This window comes from Pristis pectinata, chromosome 11, assembly GCF_009764475.1.
Source record: "Pristis pectinata isolate sPriPec2 chromosome 11, sPriPec2.1.pri, whole genome shotgun sequence".
NCBI lineage: Eukaryota > Metazoa > Chordata > Chondrichthyes > Rhinopristiformes > Pristidae > Pristis > Pristis pectinata.
In genome coordinates, this window is record NC_067415.1 from 38,766,753 (window position 1) to 38,774,741 (window position 7,989).

The following is a 7,989-nucleotide window of genomic DNA, read 5'->3' on the forward strand; positions in this document are numbered from 1 at the left end:
TTTCAGAAACGTTGCCTGTGCCAGTTTGCATAGTGTACCTGCATATTCTTCAATGGAAATATTCTCTATGAAATAAAGTATTTTTGTTAAAAAAAAAGCACCGGCACTTTGGAGCTTTGTGGACTTGCCTTATTCAAGTTATTATGTAATCTAACTTAGAACTGATTTTGTTTAAAATTTCATTGTCACTGGTGTCACTTTGAAACTACTTTAATCCCTAAAGGATCATCTACTGTTGGCAAGTCCTTTCGTTAGCTTATGTGTTGCCCTCACCTGCTCAATTTCCAGGTAATTAGTAATGAGGCAAGGATCAACCAAAAGATTCTTACTGCTGCATTTCAGCTACTAGCAAGATCACGTTTAAGGACAGTAACACTAAAATAGGACTAAATTGTGGTTTATACTATGATTGGCATTGAAGAGGCTGACAGTGGAACTAAACACAGCACAGCTCTTTCACAGGCCAAATGGTCTCCTGTGCTGTAAGAATCTGTGATACCAACAGAGCCATGTTTTCCAGTTTCCCAAAGTCACCAGAAGGATAAGCAAAGCAATGTTCGTGTCCTCTCCCATATGAACATCCCCATTACCAAAGCCCCACTTACACTCAATCAGCCACATTGGGCAGGCCTCTTCATTCACATGCCCAACACCAGGCTCCCAAAACACTGTATTCCAAGCTCTGTCATGGGAACAGTTTACCAGACTAAGAGAGAAAAAGATTCAAGGACATGCTCAAAGCCCCCTTGAAGAAATGCAACATCCCCACTGACTCCTGGGAATCTCTGGCCCATGATTGCTCAAAGTGGAGAAGGAGCACTCGAGAAGGTATTGAGAGGCTTGAGGCCAGGGAACACACAGAAGCCCTGCATAAGCAGCACATCATTTCACAAACTACTTAACTCTCTGCCCCGTCAGACACCTCTACCCCAGCTGTGAAAGAGTCTGGTCCCACATTGGCCTCATTAGCAACCTCAAAACACACAAAAGCAGAGTGCAAATTATCCTTGATCCAAGAGACTGCCAGGAAGAAGATTTGCCAGCCTCAAAAGCATAACTGCAAGATATACTATTGGCACCAGGAACTACAAGTAAGAATCCCATGATGAACTGTAATAGCTGAAGCACGTGACCTTTCTTAGGTTACTTCATACAATTTGATGATACAATAAAGCACATTAGATGTACCAGAAAAAAACAGAGGAGCTCCTAGAGAAATAGCACAGAGCCGAAGCATTAACTGTTACTCTCTCCGCAGTGCTACCTGATCTGCTGAACGTCTGCAGTACTTTCTGTGTTATTTTCTGTTTTACTTCCGTTGCCCAGCATCTGCAGTTCTTTTGTTTTTTGAGGCATGAATTATGAAACATGAATACTTCACACTCTAGTTACCAAAAAAGATTCATGCTTAAAAGTGAACTTCTCATAAGTGCATACTAGGCACAAATCATTTAGAAAAAGAGCAACACTTTTTTTTAAACTGGTAACTGGTAAAAAAACGTTGTCATTTATAACAAATGGATATTTCTGTTCATTCTACCATTTAATTCCTTTACCTCTATTTTGAACATATTGTTTTTTTCAGTATCTTGATTTTTGTGTGGCACATTATCATTCATCTAGGTCACCTTTTATCAAGTGTAGCCTGAATATCATGTCCAAAGGCTAATTATTCAAGACTAGTCTTGTCCCATTTAATGTTGCCATTCTGCACCAAGTTCCACCAGACAACAATCTAGTTGATTTCCCACTCCTCGGGAAACACCAAAGCCAAATTGAATCACCTCTATCGTTGCCTCAAGCAGCTAACTCGCTAAAGACTTAAAATAGATTATTCTTGGTCCATGCACCTTTGACATTTCCTACCTTTGCAAGCTAAAGAATGGGTACCTTTCAATATTAAAAATATATTCATTTGTGTTATCTGTTCTCAGCACACATTTTAGCTCATCTTTATTTGTTAGAGTCATAGAGCAAGAGTCATAGAGTTATAGAGTAATACAGCACAGAAGCTGGCCCTTCAACCCAACTCATCCATGCTGACCAAGATGCCCATCCAAGCTAGTTCAATTTGCCTGCATTTGGCCTATATCCCTCTAAACCTTTCCTATCCATGATATTAATAGTTCTTGAAGGACAAGGATGGGTATTCTCCAGATATAGTCCTTGTGAACATACTCTCAGAATAGTTTTCGATAGAAAACTCCAGGATAACAGCTCATTGCCAATGAATAAGCATCAACGTGCATGCAAAATATGATTTCAGATAGGAAAGGAATCTGGAAGAAATATTGTTCCCACAAAATCATTCTCATCCTTCTCATAATAGAGGTTACATGAAGTAATGTTGAAGTATGTATAGTAAATTATAGAGCATTATGTCAATCAGACATTCTCTATCCAGAGGACACCTGGAGAAATCAGGAGATCACAAACTTGTGCACCTAGTGTATATACAGTAAACGAGATGGAAACAACAGAAGTCTGGCAGAACTTTTCTGGCAGAAAGTTATATCCGGTCAATCTATTTTATGCAAAATTAGACAGGATCAACATAATAATCCCAATGTCACAGAAATCTGCCCAATTTTTGAATTGGTAATGATCACTAGGCAGAGTATTGATGCAAAGGTCTATCTTTAAATGTTTAAATTGTCTGGCAATACCAGCCAATAATGTGGATTTGCTTTGTGATTTTAGGCCATCTAGTAAACCATAGTTTATTTTTGTTAACATTTAATTATGATTTGTATTAGTCCTCTGGAATTTTCTTTATTTGATATGAGACTTTTCTTTGTCTGTATTTGATATCACAAAGGTTTGTTTTAGTTGGGTAACTGTGATGGGTTACTACCACATTCCAGTACTGTATAAATTCTGTAGTTATTGGCTATATTAATTAAGCTTTTGAGTATAAAGCTGTGAATAGTTGGTATACAGCAGAAATGAATTGCTTATCCTCCCAACCTCTTGTGCCTATTCTAATCTGTCTGGTGTTCCATATACAATTTATATATTGTATATGGAACACTGTATGGTGTTCCATATACAATTTAAATTTTTGTTTTGAGGAAAGATCATTGATCTGAAATGTTAAACCCACTTCTATCTCCATAGATGCTAGCAGACTTCCTCCTGAGTTTTTTATTTAAGATCTCCAGCTAATGCAATCTCTTGTTTTGGTAAGTTGCTGTTGTTACTTTATCTGGACCTCATGATTTATTTCCAATATTATTATTTCTTACACTACAATTGTACTCACATTTTAAAGATTCTTCATTGACTTAAAACCACTCCATGATATTCTGAGAGTGTGAAAGCCTTTGCATACTTTTCCCTTATCAGAAATGCTCTGATATTTTTCCTTCATTGTTTCTTCCCAGATGTAGCATTTCTCTTCTCTGTGGCTTCACTGTGCAATAGGCTTTGATTTCAAAACAATTTCCTTATTTAACTTATTCTTATATAAGATTCAAAGCCATGTCTCTCCTCATTCAGTCTTTGTCCTCAGATAATACTCATACCTAAATCAAAAACTATTTTGACAACCCCTAATCTCTATTTCTTGATTTATCCCTTCAAATTTTTTAGCTCCTCTGACATTGAAGCTGTTCTAAGGATGCTGGTCTCTAACCCTGCTTTCTCAAATGAAGATACCAGTTTTTATTCATGAACATAACTTTGTCTGCATGCTTATACCTGTACATGAATTATAAATCAAAATTTATTACTGCTTACTCACTCCACATTGCATCTGAAAACAGTAATGAAAATATTAGCAATCTAATGACCACAGACACACTGAAGATCATCTGGGTACTCTGCACTGGGACTTCTGCAATTGCTACTTTAATAATTATGCAATATAATCTGAAGTGTAAAGTTCAAGTTCTTCAATCACAAGAGAACATAAATTGAGCTTATGCCACAAAACAGCTGTTGCTGAAAAAATATAATGCTTCCTGTTCAGAATGAACAAAAGATGACAAAACAGCAAAAAAATTCCAAAAAAATTCATTACAGTCAAACCATTTCTTTCAAGTCATACAAGGTTGAAGATTACATACGTCTGGGTTTCTGTAACCCTTTTGCTTCTGCTATAGTCTTCAATGAAAGTGTGATTGGCCAGCCAGTACACCAATATTTCAACTGTGTGAGGTTCAGCCAATATGCTGCAAGTTATCTCTAGTTTAGAACCTGTAAAAATAAACACACATTTCAAAATGATCTGACTAGAAACTAGATAACATTGAAATAAATACCAGCTCCATTTGTTCTAGCCCAGCAGTGATAAACATTTGCTCCAATACCTTTACTAACAGATCAGTGAAATCGCTACATTTTACATGATTTAATTGTAGATAGACTGGAACAATTACATTTCAAAATGGCTTCAGCTAATATTTTTTCTACAGCAGCGATTGGTGATATATCTAACTCATAGGCACAGTTAATGGAATTGACAAATGATTCCACATTTTTAGAGAAACATAGCATTAACATATGGAGTTACTATACTCCCAATTTAATTTGTGACTTCAGAATTTGGCTGTAATTTTAAATAGTTTCCACAACATACATTCAAGTTGCTCTGATTTTGATTTGGCTAGAATTCCAAATTTAAAAGCAATTTTGATTTTTCAAATTCCAAAAATTCATATTAATTCTGTCCCTGTTAATTACTTAAGGTTAAGCAATTAACAGTGCATGAAAAATATGTCACATGTTCTTCACCACTGCCCACAATGTTGATTCACTGACTGCCTATCTGACTCTTGCTTCAGAAATCTAGCACAAGGCTTTATGAATCCCAGAAGGATTGATAACACTTCTGAATTTGGAGGCTTAAAATTGAACTTTGGATGAGGAACTTTATGACCAGTGTCAGCCCACTGCTGAGATCTGCAGTTCAACAGTGGGGAGAAAGGTGGCAAAGTGAGTGGCAGGTGGGAAGGAAGTGTCAAGTTCCAAGGTTTTTTTACAATTTCAAACATACCGTGCTGAAATGTGAGTGGCCTTTGTTTGTTTTAACTTCCAGGTCTTCACCTTGGCTGATGATAATGCCTTAGTTATGTAAGTTAGGAAGCTGTCCATCACTGAGGAGGCCTTCAGTGTGATTGTTAAACATTTGTCTCTGTGATCAATCATACAGACTCAGATATTTTTATATAGTCGACCCACCCACTGGGCACACTCAGATCAATAAACAACCTCAATAAACAAAATATTCAGTGTTCTGAAGAAAGGAAAAATGTTGATATATTACCAAACACTATAAACTCCCATATTAATTAAAGTACCATTCTGATTTTCAAAGTTTCATATGACTTTGTTACAAAGTATTTAAGATATGAGACAAGCTTCTGCTCACCAGCAGATAATATCCCCGTGATTTCTGGTTGAGGACATTGACTGCTGCACCATCTGGGATCACTCAAATTATTCTTCAACTTTGAGGCAATACCCAATTCAAATTTGAGATCAGGTGGTGTTTTAAGGCTTTGACAAATGACACATTCTGTGTGAAGCTTTGTTCTTCATGGGCAATCCTTTGGGATCGAGGATGACTTGCTTCTACTCTGGTTCATTGGATTCTGAGGTGACTGATGAGACCACTATGGGAACCATGGATTCTTCCACACATGGGACAGAAGATGCTTGATGGTGGGTAATTTTTGAGTATCACTGCTACGTTATTATCGACTTCATTGTCCCAGTTGCGCGTTTAAATACATCACACCATTGCACTTATGCCATGAATATTCAATTCCCAGAAAATTCAAACATTATTTAACAAAGACAAATCATCCCTACCTGCCAAACCTTATAGTCTTATGGCCATTATGCAGCAGGTTTTGAGACGAAAATAAACCATGGGGCCAGATATACATGCACAACTCAGGGTTGAGTGCATTTTATTGGAGAGCATGCAGATCAGCTGGTAAGAAGGAGAACATGACCAAGGGATGGAGAACACCGTCAAGGAGGGCCGATGGCAAGAGCAGGATTCAGAATGCTGTCAGGTAACCTCTCCCCTACTCCAGTACAGAACCAGCACACCATCAGATTCACTCCATCTGCCTCATCTGAGGATCAGCACCCTGTCAGACTGCCCCCACAACATCATGACAACCAACCCTACACCCCACCACAGGACCAACAAGGGGATCAAGAGGGTAGTGAGTTCCTAATTAAATTCTAGAGCACGCCATCCACACTTGCCCCTGTGGAAATTGACAGTCGGGTCTTAAGGTATCCAGACTGCTACAGTGGAATTACTGGCCTGAACATACAACACAGATGTTGATACTTGTTTTGCTACTGCCCTATGAAAAATGAAAACTTACCAGCCACTGCTTCAATAGTATTATTGCATGGATATAAAATCTCGATGATGTGTCCTGTGAAGAGAAGTTTAATGACAAGGAAAAATATTAGTATTTCAATATAGTTTAGAAAACTGGAATTCTGAAATTTATGAATTTACAACTTTCAGATGCAAAAAAAAATTGCTTATATTTTTATTGATCAAAAATTTACTAAAAAATAAAAACTAAACAAGAAAATACAAATAAGTAGACATTGGGGAGTTTGAATTTAAAGAACTGAATGAATAAATAAAAAGATTGCATTGTGGCCAACTGAAAGGTGGCTAGATTCTATGGTACTGGATTATAGTGCTGTGATTGGCAATTTATGGTGCTATGTCCCAGCCTGAGTTGCTATTTTCAGAAGTGGGCACAATGTTGGAGATTCAAAAATCTCATTAATGTACTATATTCAGTTCTTTGAAGTAATCTTAAGAATCTTTTTCATGAAAGCTAAACCATTTATTCACCGTGACTAAAAACATGATTAAAAAGTTTGATTCCAGCACTACCTCGTGGCTACTGTTATTCATCGTAAACAATAGTTCAAGAAAAGGAGGTTTTGATTTACAATTATGTAATGTGGCCTCATTCAAATGTAAGCATTGACTTACTGATTCTGAACAGAATGTAATAATTTGGCAGAAGGCCCATTTTCTAGAATTATATCCTGATCTTCGCTGTAACTGACATGAGGTTATGCAGGATCCATTAAGTGCAATAAAAACAAATACTAGAGATAGTCAACAGGTCAGACAGCATCTGTGGAGGGAGAAACAGTGTTAACATTGCAGATCAATAACATTTTGTCAAAAATCCTTTTCTGACCTCTCATCATAACTGACGAAAGATCAAATAAAGAGCTTCTCGTGAAAAGTCATCAGCCTGAAGCCGTTTCTCTCTCCACCTATGCTTCCTGATCAGCTATTTCCAGCATTCTCTGTTTTACTTCAGATTATTAGCATTTGCAATGTTTATCTTTTCCATTAAATGAAACATGTTAACATGTAGGATGTGACTAAGCAAAGGCTGACATGTTGGATTAAGGTAACCAAACTGGGAATGCTTGTTATCACAAAGTGAATATGGATGAACAAAGAGCAACAAACAAGAAGCTGGAGAAGCTCAGCAGGTCAGGCAGCATCTGTGGAGGGAAATGGATAATCGACATTTCAGGTCGAGATCCTTCATCTGAACTGGAAGAGAGAGCAAGAGTATTATGAGAGCAACAGCTGAAGTTGAAAGAGGCAGATGAGAAAGACTGAGAAGCTTGAATGGAACATAATTACGGACAAGGACTGGCTGGGCTGAATGACCTTTGTGCTATATATTCTATGAAAGCCTTTTCAGGAAAGGAAAACATCTCCGAAAATGTTCTCATCATTCCAAACTCCAGCTTGCGAGCATTAATTGGTATTGGTTTATTATTGTCACTTGTACCGAGGTACAGTGAAAAACGTGTCTTGCATACCAATCGTACAGATTAATTCATTACACAGTGCAGTTACATTGGGTTAGTACAGAGTGCATTGATGTAGTACAGAGTCCATTGAGGTAGTACAGGTAAGAACAATAACAATACAGAGTAAAGTGTCACAGCTACAAAGAAAGTGCAGTGCAA

General features: G+C 37.4%; 1 long non-coding RNA gene across 1 annotated transcript in view; it reads left to right on the plus strand.

The window, feature by feature from the left end:
• LOC127576184 (uncharacterized) overlaps positions 1 to 5,614 on the plus strand; it is a 49,987-nt gene extending 44,373 nt beyond the window's left edge. Inside the window, exons 4-5 of the long non-coding RNA XR_007957176.1 lie at positions 3,118 to 3,182; positions 5,039 to 5,614. This is a non-coding gene — a long non-coding RNA (uncharacterized LOC127576184). The remainder of the gene's footprint in view (positions 1 to 3,117; positions 3,183 to 5,038) is intronic.
• Positions 5,615 to 7,989: the final 2,375 nt, after the last annotated feature.